The sequence below is a fragment of the Ailuropoda melanoleuca genome, chromosome 1, assembly GCF_002007445.2.
Source record: "Ailuropoda melanoleuca isolate Jingjing chromosome 1, ASM200744v2, whole genome shotgun sequence".
NCBI classification, from domain to species: domain Eukaryota; kingdom Metazoa; phylum Chordata; class Mammalia; order Carnivora; family Ursidae; genus Ailuropoda; species Ailuropoda melanoleuca.
Window position 1 is genome coordinate 11,062,490 of NC_048218.1, and position 22,463 is coordinate 11,084,952.

At 42.8% G+C, this 22,463-nt stretch overlaps 1 long non-coding RNA gene across 1 annotated transcript; it reads left to right on the forward strand.

Annotated features, from left to right (window-relative positions):
• The first annotated feature begins 2,447 nt into the window (after window positions 1-2,447).
• On the forward strand, window positions 2,448-20,831 carry LOC117801475. The gene is made up of 3 exons (XR_004624035.1): window positions 2,448-2,685; window positions 9,499-9,581; window positions 20,307-20,831. It is a non-coding gene; the product is annotated as an uncharacterized LOC117801475 (long non-coding RNA).
• Window positions 20,832-22,463: the final 1,632 nt, after the last annotated feature.

A 22,463-nucleotide genomic window follows, 5' to 3' on the forward strand; every position in this document is an offset into this window, starting at 1 on the left:
GCCCCCTCCTTGACCATGCAGCCAGGATGAGGACCCCTCTTCTGCAGAAAACGATATTACACAATAGATCATAGGGCATCCAGGCAAAAGTGGAGAGGAAGAGTGTTAGAGAGACGTGGAGGGCAGTTATTAATATAAACATTATGTCAATTTCCTGGATTTTGTGATATCCAGGATATCTTTTTTTTTTTTTTTAAGATTTTATTTATTTATTTGACAGAGAAAGCGAGAGAGCACAAGCAGTTTTCCCCCTCAGGACCCTGAGATCATGATCTGAGCTGAAGGCAGACGCTTAACCGACGGAGCCACCCAGGGGCCCCGATATAAGGATATTTGACCTTTTTTGAGATTTGTGGCTTATGATTTTCTTTTCTCATTCCACGTATTCACTTTCGTGCCTAATTTTGTATTCTTTTTCTTAAAGAGGCACTCCCAGCATGGTTTAAGGTTTATGACCCACAAGGCTTGGATCTGTCCCTTGGCTAAAGGCTCACTTAGGTTCAGGCAAACTTTGTGGTAAGAATCCTTCATAGTTTTACATCACATCGCTGCTTCTATAATGCTGGCGTGTGACGAATCACTTAGGATGGCGGCGGCCGGTCCTGTCCAGTGTAAAGATCCATTTTCCCCATTGCAGTTAGTAAGCTAGTAGTAAAGTAGTATGTTGTCTCTGTGCAACTTTTCCGTCCCCCAAATTTTCAGGGAATGGCTTTAACGTCCAGTGATGAGCCTTTCCTGAATCAGTTCTTGCACTGGAAGTTGCAAAATGCTAATTTCATGATTGTTTCATGAATTTTGCCTTTATTGGCTGGATTTCTTCTCTGAAGAAAGCCTTCCCCTCATCAGTTTCACAGGTGATTTTAACATCAACTGACCAGGTTAGTAGCATTGACCCAGTCCAACAGACCCCAGAAATACTGAGGTTCAGGGAGATAAAAAGATTTGTTTAAAATCACACAGTCACTAGCAATAAAAGGCTACTTTTTTTTTTAAGTACCAAAAAAGAAAAATCTTTTTTTTTAAAAAGGACTCTGCAACACCAGAGCACGGCATCACAAACTGTCACTGTTTTAGAACATCCATCAACATTTACTAGGACAAGACACAGCTTGGGAAATAGGACCAGGCTCTGGGAAACATTTGAAGCCTTTCCATTTCAGCCAGGAATTAAATTAGCTCCCTATTCTCTAGCTGCAATTATTCAGCATGGCTCTGGAAGTTCTTGCTAATAAAGATAAGATGTAAAAAAAGAGGTATTAACAGAAATAAGAATACAAAATCACCACTATCTGTATATAGTGTAATCGTTTTTCTAGAGTAGCAGTTCTCAAACCTTTTGGTCTCAGGACCCCTTGACCAAACTCTTAAAATTTGCTGAGGACCCCAAACAACTTTTTTCTATGTGGGTTATATATATATTGATATTTATCATACTAGAAATTAAGAGTGAGAAAAAAATGTAAAATATTTACTTATTAGTTAATTCCAAAGTAACAAACCAATTACATGTCAATGGAACTTTTTAAAATGAAAAAATATTACATTTTCTCAAACAAAAAAAGCATTTAGTGAGATAAGTGTTTTTCTTTTGCAGCTTTATAAACCTCTTTAACCTCTGGTCTACTGGCAGGCTCTGCACTCAGCAATATCACACAAGGCAATTGCTAGAAAATTCCACTGCACACTTGTGAGTGAATGAGTGAAAAAGGCAAATCACTTTTTGGTATGACTGTGAAAATAAATGATTTTGACCTTGCAGACTCTCTGAAAGGGTTTTTGGGACCACATTTTGAGAACTGCCGTTCTGGAACATTTGAGAGGCTCACCTACAAGTTTTACTAATATCAGTTACCTTGGTGAAGTGGCTGGATAAATGATAAATACAGGAAACCGAGTCATTTTCCCATATACCAGCTTCTCTGTAGTGTCCTACTTCCTCTGTGTCTGTATGTGTGTCCATTGTGTGTGTGTCCTGTGCCTGAGCCTGTGTGTGTCTGTGTGTCCTTTGTGTTACCTTTACAGCAAATCTGAAATCCCAACAATCCAGATGTTCTTTTGGCTTATGTTGCTGAGAGGCCAGGATTTTTTAGGGTTTCTTTTCCCTCGGCATTCCTTCAAAAGCTTCTGGATGGGAAAGAAAGGGCAGACAGGATGGGAAAGCTGAAAGGAGGGTCCACACAAACCATCAGAGCTATGCCTGCCGCACTCAGCCCTACTATGTGATGTTCCCCCCTCCCTTCAGGTTGTCTCCCCCAACTGAGCTGCGCACACTGCTGCTGACATCCCAGACCTCGTGAAAGCCCAGGGCTTTCAGGAATTTCCCATAGTCTCCCTGTGCTGCTTGATCCTCCCGTGCTCCCTGGGCACAGGGGGAAGCACGTGACTGATAGAGGTTGGCCCAAGGGAAGGTCAGGAGGGACATATCCTCTGTTTTCAGAATCTGCCACCTTTTTTGTCACCCTGGCCCACTAATCAGACCTCTGTGTTCCTGGAGAGTTTCTCAATGGGGCAGCACTTTCTCTTCCTTCCAGGAGCTGCTGTCTGAGGGGACGATCTACCCAGTTGGGTCCCTGAGCCTCATGTGAATCGGTCGGTATGACCACTTATCCTAACAACCATAAGAAGCATTGGCAAAATTGGAGAAGTAGAGAAGACAGCAGTGCCAGGAAGACAGGAGGAGAACAAGTAAGGAGGGGCATGAAGGGAGACCCAGTCCTTTCCAGGGGACGAGTGACTCTGTGGCTAAATCAAAAAAGGGTGTTTTTTAGCCCCTCCCCCCCAAAACTGTCAGTATTTTCAGTGTCGTCCAAATTTATAGGGAAAAAAACCTGTGGGGCACCTGGCTGGCTCAGTCAGAAGAGCATGTGACTCTTGAGCCCCACGTTGGGTGTAGAGATGACTAAAAATAAATAGTAAAAAAAAGAAAAAGAAAAAACTTGTCACTTTTGTAAACAGAAACAGAGCTGTGTTTTTTTAAAGATTATTTTCTGTGCCCGTTAGGATTTTGTCTGCAGCACTGTTTTCCAAGTGTCTCCGAACTTTATCCTACTTATGTTGAAATACTGGTTTTGTCTCAGCCTGTAATTCTCTCTCGTTTGGATGTTTCTCATGAAATAGAAATTGTTTCCATATTAACACCTCATTTGTTGCCCCATTTATTTTTATTTTTTTAATATGGTACTTTAAAAATTTTTTAAATTTTTTGAAAAGATTTTATCCATTTATTTATCAGAGAGAGAGAGCACAGAGGGAGCAGTAGGCAGAGGGAGAAGCAGACACCCCGCTGAGCAGGGAGCCCGACGCAGGACTCAATCCCAGGACCCTGGGATCATGACCTGAGCTGAAGGCAGACACCCAGCCGACTGAACCACCCAGGCATCCCTGCCCAATTTATTTTTAAAACATAGCTTCATTAGGTATAATTTATATACCACAAAACACCCATCTTAAATGTACAACTCAATAATTTTTCATAATTTTAGAGTTGTGCAGCCATTATAACAATCCAGGGGCTCCTGGGTGGCTCAGTTGTTAAGCGTCTGCCTTCGGCTCAGGGCGTGATCCCAGAGTCCTGGGATCGAGCCCCACATTGGGCTCCTTGCTCTGCTGGGAGCCTGCTTCTTCCTCTCCCACTCCCCCTGCTTGTGTTCCCTCTCTCCATGGCTGTCTCTCTCTCTCTGTCAAATAAATGAAATCTTTAAAACAAAACAAAACAAAATCCAGAACATTTGCCAGTTTTCCTTTAACTCTTAAGAACACCTCCAGTACAATTAGCATTAGAGAAAATATGGATGTCTATTTAAAAAAAAAATCCTGAAATTTGAAAGTATTTTAAAAGTAGTGTGTTATTTTTTTCTTTCAGTGGCAGTAGGTCAACCTAACCAATTGAATTCTTATTTTAGTCTACGGCCATACCACCCTGAAGGCGCCCGATCTCGTCTGAATTCTTAATGAATCAATCACTTGTTCAATAATTTATCAGCCAGGTGATGGTTAACTTTATGTACCAACTTGGTCAGAGAGGCTATGTTGTTTGCCCAAATTCACACAGCCAGTAGGTGGTAGAGCTGGGATCAGAAGCCACTATCCCTTTGAGACACTGTTTAGTGCCTAATTGTAAGACTCAGCATTGTCCCACATTAATAAGAAGTACTTGATGATAATTCTAAATTATTTATTCCCATGCTCTAGGATGGTGAACTCAATAATTTCATTTTTCTCACGGAAGTTAAATTTTTGCTTTTTAAGTTCCACACTTGAGAAAAATAAGTGTCCTGGCATTAGAGGAAGTGTAACTAGATACTGCATGCTTAGTCAAGGGGAAATTTTCGAAATAACAGACATTATACATTTGAGGAAGTGGGTTAACAGGCTTAAGGGCCAACTATAGACCAATGAAGAATCAGAGAAATTTGCATTTCTCCATAATAATTGTTTAAAACCAAAGGAACAACACGAGAATGTTACACATCCTACATTTGCAATCAGTCTAGGGCAGTGATGCTTGAACTTGGTAATGAAGAGATCTGAGCAGTGTGGGACACACAACATACGCACCAGAGGTTGGTAGGACGAATGAATGCACTCAGCCTTTTTTTTTTTTTTCAACTTCCTTTCCCTGAAATGACAAGCAGTAACAGAACTGGGAAGACCCAGGCTTCAGTTCACGTATTTATTCTTGATGAATACCATCACGGGGATGTGTGTTACAGGAAGTGGATACCAGTCACAGCTGGCTCAGGGCCGGTCACAGTAGGTAGGTTTAGGGCACAAACCCAGTCTAGCTTTAGAGGAAAACAAATAGATAAGACTGATGTTTCATTTCCAACTCTCCTCTTTAAAAAATAAAAAATAAAAATTAAATTAAAAAAAATCAAACCTCATTTGTGATTTTCTATCCAGTTATAATTTTAATGAAATCAAATGAATCCTTCCTGATCAGGGTAAACATGTACTTGAACCACATAAGGAATTGGTCATTTAAGATGAATTCTCCCAACTTCTAAGCTTATAGATTTGTTGACCACGCCATGTAGACATGGCTACGTTCTCTGCTCAGCATATGATGATGTCGAAATCAAAGGGTTGGCTGGACTGAGTTCTCACCTCTAGGCTCTGGGTGGGGGCCGAGGCGGGGGAGATCCTCCTTGAGGCTTGTTCTCATTGGCAGATGTCAGTCCTTCAGGACTGAGGACCTGAACCTTATTTACATGCTATCAGCTAGTGGCTACCAGCCCCCCAAATTCCTTGCCTTTGTCTCCTTCCATCCTCAAGCCAGCAAACGGTGTGTTGAATCCTCATGCTTCAAATTTCTGACTTCCTCTTCTGAAATGAGCCAGGGAAACCTCCAAGCTCTGAAAGGGCTCATGTGATTAGGTCAGGCCCACCAGGGTAATCTCCTTATCTCAAGGTCAACCTTGCTGTCTCATCTAATCTAATCACGGGAGTAAAATCCATTATAGTCACAAACCTGGGGACTATACAAGCTGTTTATGCCAGGTGTGGTGGTATTGGACACCATCTCTGAATTCTGCCAGCTACACCCGGCTTTGAGGAGGATCAATCCATGGCCAATCTTGTTTCATCTTACTGCAGATGGGTTCCCTGGGAAGCAGGCTCGGAGACGAAGGTTAGCTTGCAGGCAGTTTAGTGGGAATGTGGTCAGGATCAACTCTGTGCCAGGGAGAGGAAGGAAGAGAGGGCTCTGAAGCAGGGATGGTCCTTCAGAGGTATTCCAAGGTGGGGCAACTCCGTGGGGCCGGGCCAAGACCCTGGATGTGGGCTGCCCCAGGCAGGGGTTCACGGGGTGCTCCCCCTGAAGATATGACAGTGGACCACCTTGCACGGTATTTCTGCAGCCTCTCCAGCACATTCAGCATTATTTTGAGGTAGAGTCCAGAAATCATATTATTTCCTCTATAAACACTTCTGTATGGCTTCCTCTGCGAACATTTCACTATGTGTCATTGCAAGCAAAAAGTGAGGGGCCCCCAGAAAAAAGAAAGACGAGATACAGCGTTAGTGACAACAGAGAAGTCATTTCAGGCTCCCTACCTGTCCCCCCCCCCGCCACGTGATCTGTGCCTGACTGGTCCCAGGCCCCCTTTCTGCAGAACTTCCTAGGAGGTGTCAGAATTACAAAGAAATGCACACTCCTCAGTAGTGAAGGATTTCCACCCCCGCCCCCGCCCCCCGCGGAAGGAAGGGAGCATAAAACTCACTAGTCTCTACCAGGTCAGGAAATAGCCTAATCAGATGGGAGATGAGCCATCAGTGATAAGAACTCCCAGGGCTATTGCAAAAGTGAGCAAACCCGCTTACCCAGGATAATGGGTTCCTTACCCAGGATAATGAGCCCAAGACGGGGTCCAGTTTAGACCGCTCTCAGAGCGGGCCCAGCGCCCCTTCTCCTTGTCCAAGAGTTACTGCTGCTTTATCATAATGTCAAAATCTCCACCCTAGGAGGGACGCCTACCTTACTACCAGAACACGATGTACGTATAGGCATGTTTCCTTAAGACGCACGGTGACCCGATGCCCTCCTCTGCACAGGGTGACCGAACCCCCCTGACCCTAAACAAAAGGGACTCATGCACCCCTGTTCCAGGAGTCACGGCTTTGGAAGTTATTCCCTGTGATCTCCTTATTTGCTGCAGATAAAGCGTCCTTTGTGGGACAACGCCACCCGACGTGGTCTCTACCCGTGACTCACCAAGGAGCGAACTCATGTTAGTTCTGTCATGTCTTCGAAATAACAAGGAACTGTGATATCATGATCTCAGCTGAAAATAAATTAGTATTTCATAGGATAAAAATGCAGGTAGTGCTAAAACTTCTTATTGTCTCCTAAATGTCCCAACTTTCCTCTAACTCTGCATTTCTTCTTCTCTGAAGTTTGCTTGTTTAAATCAAAATGGAAAATCGATGAACTCTTTCTTTTTCCTTGCACTTGACTCCTTAATGAGAGCTGGAGTTTGGTAATTGTATCCGCGTGGTGTCATACTGCCTGTTTCTCGGTTCCCCGTGTTTCCTGTAAGCTGGTCGTTGGATCTAAGGTTTGATCAGATCACCACTGATTTTTTTGGTACGACTACTCCAAAGACAGTGACGTGCTTCTCTATCGCGGGGTGCATAAGGTTGGGGAGCGATGTTGTTCTGAAATGTGGGTGAGGTCTGGAGCAGATCTCAGGGGAAAGAATTCTTGAGACGTCTTAGGTGCAAAAAGGTGTTTTTAAAGAGCTGCCGCCCTGGGGTTGTGAGAGGAGTGACTGATTATATACTTGGGAGGTGAGGGAGGTAAGGACAAAGGGAGGTGTCCAAAAGGACTTTCATATGCTAAAGAGGACCCTCAGGATACTGGAGCCCTGGCTCTCATCACATTATAGTTGTTTTTTGTTCTAGTAAAGCATGAACGTTGAGACAGCTGGGCACTTCTTGGAGGCCTATCATACTCTGCCCGTCTCAAACCCTTGTCAATGGGCGGCTGGTCATAAAGAAATGTAATTGTGTTTCCTTTCCCTTCTGCCTCTGGTTTCTGCATCACTCATGGAGGAGAGGGCGATGTGGGGGCTCCAGGAAATTGAGTTATGGGTCTCTGGAAGTTAGGCTATTGATAAGAATGCTTTTTCCTTGTCTATCACTAAGACGGGGTAAACTGGTGGAGATGTGTCTTGCAGGACTGTGATCTCTATCAGTTAACCGTTTGGTTTTCCTTCCCTTAGCTTTAGGGCAGCCGGAGCACCTGAGGTCTGGGAATCCTACCCACCTGGAGTGGCGGGGTGGGGGGGTCGGCTTGTGCTTTGCCCTCAGCTTGCCTCCTGTCCCCTTATCAGGTAGCGTCTGTCCTTTGATACGTGAGCAGCTGTTGGCGCTCCACATCTGAGCAGTGTCAGTTCTGATGAAGGTTCGCTCCGTAGCTTTGCACCTGGAACTCCAAATGCAAAGACTCAGGTGGCAGAGACTCAGCAAAACTCCTACAGGGAGTTTCTTCCCCTTGCAAAATGTCACCCCATCCCATGGAAAGCAAGATCCGTGGACGTGTTGGGCTGTGTCTCTACCGGCCGAGAAGTTGCATATATTCGCACATACCTGCAGCCGTTTCCCGAAGAGATGCATTTCTAATGAGATTTTACTTCTTTTTTTTAAAATGTTTTCTGAGGTCTTTAATAGGGCTTAATAACGTTACAAGTGAATCCTAGCCATCACTTGGCACATGTTTTATCCACTTATTTTTAAAGTAATCCCTACACCCAATGTGGGGCTTGAACCCACGACCCCAAGATCAAGCATCACCAGCTCCACCAAGCCAGGAGCCCCTGAAACTTTACTTCTTATGCTTAGAAATGATATATCAGGGACACCTGGATGGCTCGGTCAGGTAAGCGTCTGCCTTTGGCGCCCAGGTCATGGTCCCAGGGTCCTGGGATTGAGTCCGCCATTAGGCTCCTTCCTCAGCGGGGAGCCTGCTTCTCCCTCTGCCTGCCTCTCCTCCTGCTTGTGCTCTCTCTCCCTCTCTCTCTCTCTCTGTCTCTCTCTGGCAAATAAATAAATAGAATCTTAAAAAAAATGATATATTAAACTTTGTGAGCCAGTTATACTTCGATTAAGTGTATATTACTAATAATGGCAATGATAATTCAGTCCAGAAGAAAGTTGTATTGTTTTTAATTTGTAAAATAAATAAATTTATTTATTTATTTATTTATTTGAGAGTGAGAGCAAGAGAGCACGTGACTGTCCCCTTACTGCCTCTCTTTCTCAAATAAATAAATAACACCTTTTCAAAAAATGTGTAAGGTAGTATATAGACTTAAAAAATTCTTCTAAGAGGGGCGCCTGGGTGGCACAGCGGTTAAGCATCTGCCTTTGGCTCAGGGCGTGATCCCAGCGATCTGGGATCGAGCCCCACATCAGGCTCCTCCGCTATGAGCCTGCTTCTTCCTCTCCCACTCCCCCTGCTTGTGTTCCCTCTCTCTCTCGCTGGCTGTCTCTGTCTCTTTCGAATAAATAAATAAAATCTTTAAAAAAAGAAAAAAGAAAAAAAAAGAATTTTTTTTAAAAGATTTTATTTATTTATTTGACAGAGATAGAGACAGCCAGCAAGAGAGGGAACACAAGCAGGGGGAGTGGGAGAGGAAGAAGCAGGCTCATAGCGGTGGAGCCTGATGTGGGGCTCGATCCCATAAAGCCGGGATCACGCCCTGAGCCAAAGGCAGACGCTTAACCGCTGTGCCACCCAGGCGCCCCTAAAAAAAAAAATTCTTCTAAGGGACAACAGACAGAATGTTTAAAAACCACTGTCTTCCTACATCCGATTTACCCATCCTTCTCAGCCTCAACACTGGCATTTCTGTTTCTGCACTAAGAAGAATGGGGAAGTACTTGCTTTGGATTCATAGCAACAAAAGTCTGTGTGGCTAACTGTATGCTTGCTTCCAAAACAGATTTGCATAGACTAAATCTTATGATAAAACATGTCTATACTTGTATTCTGGGCAGCTCAAGTAATGGCTGAGGAGAGAACAGACCCCCTGTAGAGAAAGGAGGAAAGAATATCAGGAGCCAAAGCTGGAGCAGTGACTGTAAGTCTGCCCTAAATTTCTCTTTTATTAAAATCATGACAGAGCGCCTGGGTGGCTTAGTCGGTCAAGGGTCTGCTTTCTGTTCAGGTCAGGATCTCAGGGTCCTGGGATTGAGCCCCGCGTTGGGCTTTCTGCTCAGTGGGGAGTCTGCTTCTCCCTCTGACACTCCCCCTGCTTGTGTGCTCTCTCTCTCAAATAAATAAATAAATTTAAATAAAATCATAACACTTTTTTTAAATCTTGAAATATCTGGGTTTGTTTCTTCTCAATCTATTTCAACTCACTTTGTATATGGTTCAGATGATTTTCCCAAACCTGACTCTTTAATCCCGCTGTCAGGAAGAAATAAAATACAATGTCCCATAAAAGAACATGTAATAATGTGAAGTTTTGCTCTTCATCAATAAAAGCCAAAATATGGACATCTAGACTTGCAAAATTGCTACACTGTGATTGAAATCTTTAAACACACACACACACAAATTCTAAGTCCTCATTTCCAAAACATAGATAATTCTTTAAAAAAAAAAAACTATGGTAAAAACGCATAGCAAAAAATGTACTGTCTTAACTATTTTAAATATACAGCTCGGGGGTGTTAACTATATTCACATTGTTGTACGACAGAGCTTGAGAACTTCTTCATCTTGCAGAACAGAAACTCTGTACCTACCGAACGGCAACTCCTCATTTGCCCCGCCCCCTGGTCTCTGGCAACCACCATTCTTTGTCTCTTTCTTTTTTAGTAATCTCTGCACCCAATGTGGGGCTCAGAATCACAACCCCAAGATCAAGTGTCGGGTGATCTACGGACTGAACCAACCAGGCGCCCCTTCCAGTCTTTGTTTCTATTAGTTTGACGTTTTTAGAGACTTTATATGAATGGGATCCTAGAGTATTTTGTCTTTTTGTCACTGGCCTATTTCAGTTAGTGCAATGTCCTCAAGGTACATCCATGTTGTAACATGTGACAGGATTTCCTTTTTAAAGGCTGAATAATATTCCATTCCACGTATATACATTTTCTTCATCTATTCATCCTTCAGTGGACATCAGGTTGCTTTTATCTCTTGGCTATTGTGAATAATGCTGCAATGAACCTGGGTGTGCTCTCTGTCTCCAAGATCCTGTTTTCAATTCTTATGGATACAGACACAGAAGTGGATTACTGGATTATATGATAATTCTATTTTTAATTTTTTGAGGCATCTCTATACTGTTTTCCATAGCAGTAAATATGTAAATGTAAAATAACCATTTTACATCCTGCTTGAAAGAAAGCCAGAGGCCCCAAATGGCATCACTTGGGGCCTTAGGTTAAGGCCCCAAGTCAGTAAACAAGACTTAATACCTAACTGGACTACAGTTTCAACCCCCTAGAAATGTAACCTTCAACTCACCAACATGGGAATTTCCTGGTCAGCACTAGGAAATTTATTGATAGATCCATTCCATTCCCCATTGGAGGGCGACCTTGCCTAAAGCAATGGATTCTTTGTTAATAATTTCCTTTTCTCCACTCTCTCTCTACCTTTAAAAACTTTTCCTTTTCTGTAGCCCTTTGGAGTTCCCCTCTACTTGCTAGACGGGATGCTGCCCAAACCATGAGTCGATTAAGAAAGTCAATTAGATCTTTGAAGCTTACTTGATTGAATTTTTGCTATTTAACAATCCCCACCAACAGTGCCTAGGGTTCCAATCTCTCTACATCCCCATCAACACTTGCTATCTTTTTGATAGTGGCTATCCCAATGCGCGTGAGGTGATATGTCATTGTGGTTTTGATTTATGTTTATCTAATGGTTAGTGATATTATGCATATTTTCTTATGCTTGTTCATTATTTGTATAGCTTTGGAGAAATGTCTATTCAAGTCCTTCGTCCATTTTTAAATCAGGTTACTTTTATTGTTGTTGTTGAGTTGTAGGAGTTCTTTATATATTCTGGATATTAACCTCTTAACAGATACATGATTTGCAAATATTTTCTTCTTTCTGTTGGCTGCCTTTTCACTTCGTTGGTTGTTCCCTTTGATGTGCATTTTTAAGTTTGATGCAGTTCAAGTAGTTGATTTTTGTTTTTGTTACCTGTGCTTTTGGTCTGATATCCCAAAAAATCACTGCCAAATCCAATGTCATGAAGCTTTTCTCCTATGTTTTCTTCTAGAATTTTTATAGTTTTAGGTTTTGTGTTTAGGTCTTTCATCCATCAGGAGTTGGTATATGGCGTAAGGTAGGGGTCCAACTTCATTTCTTTTCATGTGGATATCCAATTTTCCCAATACCATTTATTGAAAACACTATTCTTTTCCTGCCGTGGTCTTGGCCCCTTTGTTGAAGATCGTTTGACTATTTATGAAAGGGTTTATTTCTGGGCTCTCTATTCTGTTCCATTGGTCTCTAGGTCTATTGTTAAGCTTAAAAGCATTTTTTTATTAACATAGTTTTATAATATGTTTTGAAGTTGGGAAATGTGAGGCCTCTAACTTTATTCTTTTTTGAGATTATTTTGCTATTTGGGGTCCCTTGAGATTCCAAATAAATTTTAGGATTTTTTTCTATTTCTACAAGAAATGCCTTGGGATTTGATAGGGACTGCATCAGTTCTGTAGATCACTTTAGGTGGTATGGGACATATTAACTACATATTATGTCTTCCAACCCATAAACACGGATGTCTTTCCATTTATTTATGTCTTCTTTAATTTCTTTCAGTCATGTGTTTTGATTTTTGGTATATAAATCTTTCACCTCCTTGGTTAAGTTTATTCTAAAGTATTTTATTCTTTTCAATACTATCATAAATGGAATTGTTTTCTTAAATTCCTTTTCAGATCATTCATTGTTCATGTGTAGAAATGTGACCCGTTTTTGTGTATTGATTTTGTATCCTACAACTTTGCTGAATTTGTTAGTCTGCCTTAAATTTAATACTCTGGAAATATAAACACTTTCATGGGAAATTTTATTTCATTTAATCTTTGCTGGATCATTATTTGGTAATCTAATAGATGACATTCTCAGCCATTATTCTATAGAAAATAAACTTTTTTGTAGTGACATCTTTTATTTATTCTTTCATTGACAGATATGAATCGAGTGCCTACATAATTCCAGGCATCATGCTTGGATCTGGGTATATACTGATAAAGAAAGCATGCTTTGTCTCTGCCTCTTCGAGTCTAGATTCTAGTAACCAAACAAACAAAAGCAATGACAAATTGTGATAAGAACTGTGGAGAAAATGGCCCAGGAGTCAAGTCAGGGACCATAGACAGGTCTCTTTGGGGGGGGGTGACACAAAAGCTGAGGCCTGGTAGAAGGAGACCACTGGTGAGGACAGGTAGGGAGGGGCAGTAGGGCCACCCTAAGGAGACAGACCTCTTGTTTGTAAGAGTTTCCAGAAACAAAAAGGAGGTAAATACAGCTTGAGTGTCGTAGGTGAGGAGAAAAAGACAGGAGGTGGAGGTGAGAACATTCATGCCTTTTGCAAAGCCTGAGGAATAATATTGGATTGTTGTTTAGCAAAGGAACATTCATAGGGTATTTCAAAGTCCATCAGTTGCTTTCTGTATGCAGATGAGTGGATGGCTAGAAGAGTGAGCCCTCTTCAATGCTTTGCCATGCTTTCAGCTGTGCTCAGACAAGACAGAGCAGTTCTTGGCTTGAACTCTGTGCCGAGTGCCTAAACTATAGATGTGTTGTGTGATCGAGAGGAATGAGAGAGCCGATGGTGAAAATGAAGGACCTAACTGTCGTCCCTCCTCTGCTGGAAAGCTCTCCCATGTGCCACACAGTCAGAAAGTACAGCGAACACTGCAGAAGTCTTAACATAAGTCTGAACAGATTGTCAATGAAATGCAAGTGGAAGAGAATTTGAGTATATCTAACAAGTTGATTTGCCTGCTATTTTGGGAAAAGTCATTTTTGTTCTCTTTCATTTTCAAAAAGGGGCTAACCATTGTTCCATATGGACCCTGAGTTAACTAGTTGAATTAAGGTAAAAGGAAACCATTATACCCAAGTTCTTCCAAAACTTTTCCACATGAGCCAATTGGACTACATACCTTAGAACATGTTCTGTAGAAAGAGAAGAACTCATAGACGATTTATTGGGTTCAGTGGCCAAAGAAGGAAGAAGTAATAGCAAACACTGCCCCCACAATGCACTCTATCCATAACTTCAAGGTGCTACCTTGTAGGGTCTGGCCTCTCCCTGAGGGGTGGATGGGCCAGGAGACACTGCTATTCACTTTCCCTGGGTCATGACTGATTGTTCTGTACCCTCATCTTCAGTTGCTTCCTCAACAGGTGAGTGTCAGGGGCTGAGTCAGAGCTTAATGAGTCATCTCAATTCACAGGGTATGCTTTGTGGTGATCACACCCTGGGGCTAGGGCTGTTTCCTTTCTGGTCCAATGCAGCTCCAAAGCAGGGCTTCCTTCCCATCTTCTCCAAAGCTGTTACTATGGAGGTGGGGCTTCCTTCTCAACGACTCATTTACCAAAAAGTTTGGCTCATTAAGAGACAAAGGTGCGTCTAGTTAGAGGAGATGGTGGCTAAGTTTTTGCTCAACTGCTTCATCTTGCTTTCTTCTGCTTAGTAAACCCAACAACCAAACTATTTCTGGGTCAGATCATGGTGACCAGCACAAGATTCTTACTTTTGCTTTTTTTCCCCTCATTGTTCAAGATGAAATAGTCACAGATAGAACTTCAAGAAACTCCTTACGTAACCATACTTTGAAAAAGTAGCCTCTGAGGGTAACAACAGCTGAGGATTTATGCGGAGCCCTCTAGAAAGGATTGAGGCACACCGTTCAAGTTCTGGGGCGCCCGGGTGGCTCAGTCAGTTAAGCATCCCACTCTTGATTTTGACCCTCATGATCTGAGGGTCGTGAGATCCAGCCCTGAGTTGGGCTCCACGCTGAGCATGGAGCCTGCTTAAGATACTCTCTCTCGGGGAGCCTGGGTTGCTAGATGGTTAAGCATCTGCCTTCGACTTGGGTTACGATCTCCAGGTCCTGGAATTGGGCCCCACATCTGTTGGGCTCCCAGCTCAGCAGGGAGTCTGCTTCTCCCTCTGCCTCTCCCCCTGCTTGTGCTCTGTCTCTCTCTCTCTCAAATGAATAAAAGAAATATTTAACAAAATTCTCTCCCTCTGCCCCTCTCCCTCAAGTGTGTGCACATGCTCTCTCTCTCTCTAAAAAGAAAGAAAGAAAGGAAGAAAAGTTCCAAGCCACTGTTTTCCAGATGGCAGGTTTATTTGTGGGGTCCACTAGCTTTCTTCCAGAAATTAAAAAATTTGTTTTCACTTTGATAGTAAGCTTAAAACTCTAATATAGGCCTATTCTGGAATCATCAGAATGAACCTGTTGTATGTTTGTGTTTAGGATTTTCTTGGGGCACAATAGTACTATTTTGACTATTTTCAGGTAATAGGATGGAAACAAAGATGAACTTAGTATGATCTATTTCAGCCAAATGGGTGGCAAATAGTATTAACCATATATTGTACGGTTGGACATTCACCATAGTTTGATTTAAAAAAAAGTAATGGCTGAATTGATTCCTTGCAGGGTTCATGGTAGATAAGCCATGTTGAACTCAAATAGTGAATTAATGTTTTTTGATTTAATTTTATTGTTTTACAGTTTTGATTATAATTCATTTACAAATTGGATTTGGTTTTGTTGTAGGAGAGCTACAAATTGAAGATTATAATTAGTTTTAAATTCACACATACTTAGGGAATATTATAATAAAAACATTGTCAACATTGGGAGATGCCAAGAAGCTTTTTTTTCTTTAAAGAGGTCCAAACATTTCTCAAGTTTGAGGAGCGTCCTGCTCAATAAACAGATCTGATGACAAACGATGGACTTCCTTGCTCTCCTATCTTAGAATGGTTGTTCTGGGGGTTCTCATCCCTCACTACACTTCAGAATCAACTGAGGAGCTTTAAACAAACTGTATCAGCTATGCTAATATCAGATACAGCTGTACAAATATAATAAAAAAATAGACTTTTAAGACAAAAAATCATTACTAGAGGCAAAGAGTGACATTTTAAAATGATAAAAAGGTTAACCCATCAAGCAAAATAGGAACTATAAATATATACACATGTACCAACAGAACCCCAAAATATGTGAAGCAAAACAGACAGAATTGAAGGGAGAAACAGACAATGATAGTTGAAGACTTCAATATCCCACTTTCAGTGATGTATAGAGCACTAGGCAGAACATCAACAAGGAAATAGAAGACTTGAACGATATTATAAACCAACTAGATCTAATAGGCATGCATGGAACACTAACAACAGAGTGCACATTCTTCTCAAGTGCTTATGGAACATTCTCCAGGATGGATCATATGTAAGGCCATGCAAAAAGTCTAAATAAATTTCAAAGGATTGAAATAATACATAATATGTTCTCTGACCACAATGGAATGAATTAGAAATCAGTAACAGAAGGAAATTTGGGACATTCACAAATATGTAGAAATTAAACAACATACTTGTAAACAATCAATGGGTCAAAGAAATAATCACAAGGGAAATTAGAAAACACTTAGAGATAAATAAAAAGGAAAACACAACATACCAAAACTTATGGGAGGCAGCTAAAGCATCAAGGGGAAATTATAGCTCTAAATATCTATATTGAGAAAGAGAGTGGCACCTGGGTGGTGCAGTCAGTTAAGTGTCTCTTGGTGTTGACTCAGATTGTGATCTTGGAGTTTTGGGATCGAGCCCCACGTTGGGCTCCACACTCAGAGTGAAGTCTGCTTGAGACTCTCTTCCTCTTATTCTGCCCCTCCCCCTTCTCTCTCTTTCTGAAATAAATAAATCTTAAAAAAAAGGAAGAAAGATCTGAAAGCAATAACCCAATGTTTCACCTTAAGAAACTAGAAGACAAAGCGCAAACTAAACCCAAAGAAACAGAAGGGAGTAAAAGAATGAATAATAGAATGACAAATAAATGAAATGAGAATAGAAAAACAGTAGAGAAAATCAATGAAACCAAAAGTTGATTCTTTGAGAAGATCAATTAAATTGACAAATCTTTAGCTGAAAAAAAAAAGAGATTGAAAGTGCTATGATCAGTAATGAAAGAGGAGACATTACTATCAACCATACAGACACAAAAGGTCTATAAAGGAATACTGCAAACAATAGTATGCCAAAAAAAACTAGATAACCTAGATGAAATGGATAAATCCTACAAAGATGCAAACTACAAAAACTAATTCAGGAAGAAACAGAAAATCTGAATTGATCTATAGCAAGTAAAAAATTGAGTTAGTAATCCAATCCCATAACAATCCAATTTCCCACAAAGAAAAGCTCACATCAGCATGGTATCACTGGTGGATTTTACCAAACGTTTAAAGAAAAATTAACACCAATCCTTCACAAACACCTCCCAAAACAGAGAAAGAAACCTTTCCCAAATCATCATATAAGGCCAGCACTACCTGGAGACCAAAGGCAAACAATGTGTCCGAAAACGACAGACCAATATCCTTTATAAAAATGAGTGCAAAAAGCCTCAACATCACACTAGCAGACTGAATCTAGTAACATGTAAAAAGGATTATACACCATAATCAAGTGAGATTTATTCCAGGAATGCAGGTCAGTTTAACATACAAAAGTGAATAAAAGACCAAAACAAAACTAAAATAAAACAAAGATCATCTTGGTAGACACAGAAAAAGCCTTTGACAAACATACGACATATGACACCCTTTCATGATTAAAAACACTTAACAAACTGGGAACAGGAGGGAACTTCTTCACCCTGATAAAGGACATCTACAAAAAGCCCCACAGCAAACATTATAGTTAATGGTGAAAGACCATGAGCTTTCTCCCTAAGATTAGGAACAAGGCACTATTCACTTTTATTCAACATTGTATTAGAAATTCTAGCTGGGGCAATTAGACGAGAAAAACAAAAGATATCTGTATTGGGAAAGAAGAATTAAAACTATCTCTATTTACAGATGATATAGTCTTGTATATAGAAAACCCTAAGGAATCCACCAAAACCACTGTAAGAGCTAATACATTAGCTCAGTAAGGTTGCAAGATAAGTATACAAAAATTTTGCTTTTAGCTTTTGGCAGCTGTGAGGCTGGGGAGATCCCAGCCAGGCTGAGGAAGTCGAATCTCATTGTCCTCCTACCCTTCAACTTTTCCTCAGAGCCCCTCAATAAAATGGTTTGGTTCCCCTCACCTCAAAGTGGTTTTTTTTGGTTTTGGTTTTTGGTTTTTGGGGTTTTTTTTGCTTCTATACACTAGCAACAAACAATTTGATAATTAAATTAAGAAAAACAATTCCATTTTCAATATATCAAATAGAATAAAATACTTAGGACTATATTTAATCAAAGAAGTGCAAGGATTAAGCATTGAAAACTAAAAAACATTATTGAGGGGTGCCTGGCTGGCTCAGTCAGTAGAGACCCTCAATCTCAGGGTCATGAGTTCAAGTCTCATGTTGGGCATGGAGCTTGCTTAAAACAAACAAACAAACAAACAAACATTATTGAAAGAAATTAAGAAGACCTAAATAAATGGAAAGACATCCCATATTCATGGATTGGAAGATGCAATATGGTTAATATGGCACTATTTTCCCAAGTTGGTCTAGAGATTCAGAGCAATCCCTACCAAGTACCAGCAGGCTTTTTTTTCCCCCAGAAACTGAAAAGCTGATCTTTTTCTCTTTTTTTTAATTTTATTTATGTGACAGAGAGACAGCCAGTGAGAGAGGGAGCACAGCAGAGGAGTGGGAGAGGAAGAAGCAGGCTCCCAGCAGAGGAGCCCGATGTGGGACTCGATCCCAGAATGCCGGGATCACGCCCTGAGCCGAAGGCAGACGCTTAACGACTGCGCTACCCAGGCGCCCTGAAATGCTGATCTTAAAATTCATTCTTTGTTGTCCTGTGCATTGTAGGATTGTTAGCAGTAAGCCTCGGCCCGCTAGATGTCAACTCTCATCAATCCTTGGGTAAAATGGGTTTTGGAAGACAGAGGTTTGGAAGTTCGCTCATGCTCAAAAGCATTGAAAAAATGAGGAGGCAGCAAGAACATCTGCTACGGTTAACACCTGTACCACTTAGAGGCACTTGTGTCCCACATTAATTAATTTCACGCTGTAACTGGGTCTTTCAGGGGATGCGTGGGCACAACTGAAACAAACAAAAAAGAGGAAATCTTATAATAGGGAGTTCAGTGGGACAGCTACAGTCCCCATTTTGAAGATGGCCATAATAAACCTTCATTTTCTTCCTCCTCTGTCACCCTTGGAGATTCTCCTCACTCTCAGCCAGCACTTCTGGTCTGGGCTGCTCCCCTGCTGGGGTAACCTAGACCTTTATCCCTGAGAGGTTCGTGCCCACATACTTGGCTGTTGTCAGCTTCTGTTCCTGGAATTGCTCGTTCCCAGTCATCCTTTGGTATGGAAGCACCAAAATATGCCCCAAGGGAATTCCCAGCATTCCAGACCCACTCTTCCTTGTCCCCTTGTGTATTTAGAACTTAGCTTCCTCCTAAGAATTGGGGTGAATTACCCTTGTCTGTATCTCACTTCTGCTGATCTACAGGCATGTGGAGCTCAAAATAAGCAGGTGAGAGCCATTGCTCCAGGTTTAGTCTAGCCCTTACTGTCCTTTTGGAAAAGGCCTTCTTGTCCCTCTTCCCTCTCCCCACCAGGAAACCAGACTTCCAGTCCAGCCCAACCTAGAGCGCAGATTCCCCAGAGGAAAGCTAGGAGTGCTGGTGAGGGATGCCCTAGACCCCCACCCCATGGTGCTGCCCCTCAGAAATCCAGCATCTCAACCCCTCATGGTCCACTTGCCAGCTGGTGCCCTGGGTGTGGTGTTTCCGACCATCCCAGTGTGCTCTCAGGCTGGTAGATTGTAGGTGATGTGGATTCTAGGTGGGACCATGGATCCCATGATCATGTGCCCATTGTTACGCCTCCTTTGACATAAGATGGGTCCCTTGGTCTAAGACGATCTATCAGCTAGGATTCAGTCAGAGAAGCAGAACCACTTTGAGTGATGGAGAATAAGATATTGGGGTAGGCAGGATAATGCCCCCTCCCCACCCTCACCTCCAAAGATGTCCATGTCATCATCTCTGGAACCTGTGAATATAGTAGCTTAGATGGCAAAGGGAGAATTAGGGTAGCCAATGGAATTGCGTTTGTTTCTCAGCTGACCTCAAAACAGGGAGATTGTTCTCGATCATCTGGGTAGGTTCAAGGTAGTACAAGGGTCCTGTAACGTGGAAGAGGGAGGGAGGAGAGGAGGTCCTTGTGATGCCATGTGAAAGGAGCTTGAAAACTAATATTGGTGTTTATTATAGGAATTAGACTCTCAGCTGTTATGGAAGTTGGTGAAGAATGTTCTGGAAGACTACTTATAGCCGGTGCTTTTGGTGGCGAGCAGGCCTGGCAGTCAGAAAGAAGGGCTGGGCATGAACAGACCAGCTGCCATCCCACCGCAAATCAGCAAGGCAAGCTGGCCGCCCCTGAGCGGTGACAGATGCTTGCCTCTGCCTTCCGCACCTCGGGAGACTGCTCTTGGGGCCAGAGCTAACTTGGAACCATGTGGGGAAGGAAATTAGGAAAATGTAACTTCAGCATAGCTACATTGACACAATAAAAAGCTACCACACATTCTTTAAAAAATTTTTTTTTTCTTTAAGGAAGTTCTACACCCAACGTGGGGCCTGAACTCATGACCCCGAGATCAAGAGTCACATACTCCACCAACTGAGCCAGCCATACTCTCTCCTGACCCTTGGATAATTGTGGGACCGAGGCACTGCTAGGTATGAATCTCGGTAAAAATGAATTATTGCCCCTCCAGGGCGGAAGTGGCCCCGTGCTTGGAGACTGCGTCCTGCGGATGTCATTGTGTAGGGCTCAGCATCACCTGAGGCTGCTGTGGGGCTGGATGACCAGCCTTGCTGGTGGGAGCCCACTCTGTTGGGCCCATGCACCCGTTCTTTCCTGGCTATTCCAGCCCTGGGTCCCCCGTGCAAACACTGGGGCAGCGAGGATGGAGGCTGGCTGACCTCCAGGAGAAGCGTGAGCCTGTCCAGTTGCTGCTCCAGGGCCTTCCCCGTGGTGGGTGCTCTCTGCTCCCCACTGGCTGAAGACATAAAGACCTTTTTTTTTTTTAAAGATTTTATTTATTTATTTGACAGAGAGAGAGACAGCCAGCTAGAGAGGGAACACAAGCAAGGGGAATGTGAGAGGGAGAATCAGGTTTCCCGCAGAGCAGGGAGCCCGATGCGGGGCTCGATCCCAGGACCCTGGGATCATGACCTGAGCCGAAGGCAGACGCTCAACGGCTGAGCCACCCAGGCGCCCTGATTTCCCTGTTTCTTTCATTCGAGGCCCAAGCCGTTTGCCAGGATGAATTCATGTACTAAGAACGCCCTTGTGCAGGTAAATAGGTAATTTCTAGGATAACGTGGAGGTACAAGCCTCACCAGGAGGCTCCAGTCTCGTCACAGAACAGTCAATTCAAGGACAGAAATGAGGCCGGGAAAGAAGCATGTCAGGTGTGGAAGGGACTGGGGCTTAACCTAAGGGCAACAGAGACGCATCTGATGTGCCTTGAATGTTGTCTTCGAAGGGCCAGTGACTGAGGGACAATGACCTGGAGGAGGACAGGCAGGGGCCGGCTAGAGAGGAGGCTGGCGTAGGGTAGCCCAGATGAGCCTGTGGACTAGCCAGGGGGCAGTAGGGATTGAACTGGGAGGACTCGAGAGCTATCCGGGAGGTCGAAGGAGCAGGACTTGGTGAAGGGTTGGATAAGAAGCAGGGAGGAAGAGTCAAGAGACACCTTGCAGACCTCTGGTCTGAGCCAAAGGGTGCACCATGGGTCCATTTCCGGGGTGGCACCCAGCAGAGTCGGGCGAGGCTGCAAAGTTCATTTATTTATCTCCAGGGATTGATGTCTTAGTAAGGGGTGCTAAGGAGGGTAAAGGGTGGAGTCAAAGGCTGTCCTGGCCCTGAAGGAGGGCACAGTCTAGTGGCCAAAAAGAGAAATGTCCACAAATAAATGTAATCCGGCAGAGTCAGATGGTAGAATATTCCTGCTTTTCCACCCACTAGTCTTACTCCTGGACCGTGACACAAGGCAACAATTCTAAGAAAATAGTGAATCCACTTAAATTCGACGTGTCTTAATTAATTAATTAATTTATTTATTTATGATTTTATTTATTTGTCAGAGAGAGGGAGAGAGATTGAGAGCAAGCTCACAAGCAGGGGAGCGGCAGGCAGAGGGAGAAGCAGGCTCCCCACTGAGCAGGGAGCCCGATGCGGGACTTGATCCCAGGATCCTGGGATCAGGACCTGAGCTGAAGGCAGACGCTCAACCAACTGAGCCACCCTGGCGCCCCTACGTGTCTTTCATTGAGCAACTACTCACAATAGGCCAGGCACCATTTGGTCCGAGGAACCAAAGACAAAGGAACCCAGCCCCTGACCTCAAGCCGCTCACGGTCCACTGGAAAAGATAAAACTAGCGTGAAAATAACCGTGATAGGAAACAAGCGGGTCAGAGTCAGGGGAGAAGTGCTGGCAGAGAGGTGGGCAGCCAGGGAGACCCCTCGGACAGGCCTGTGCTCCCCCAGGATTCTGATGTCCCCCTAATGCTTTCTCCTTGGGGCAGAATTAGATGGGAATTAATTTTTCTGGCTATATAATGTTTGTAATATTAACTGTTAATGTTAAGGTAAGGTACTTAGGATGAATTTCTGTAGGAAGCATTACTTATATTGGTTGAGGGGTCTGGGAGGGTCTAACAGTAATTTTGAAACTCAACATTAGCAGGGTTGCCAGACTAC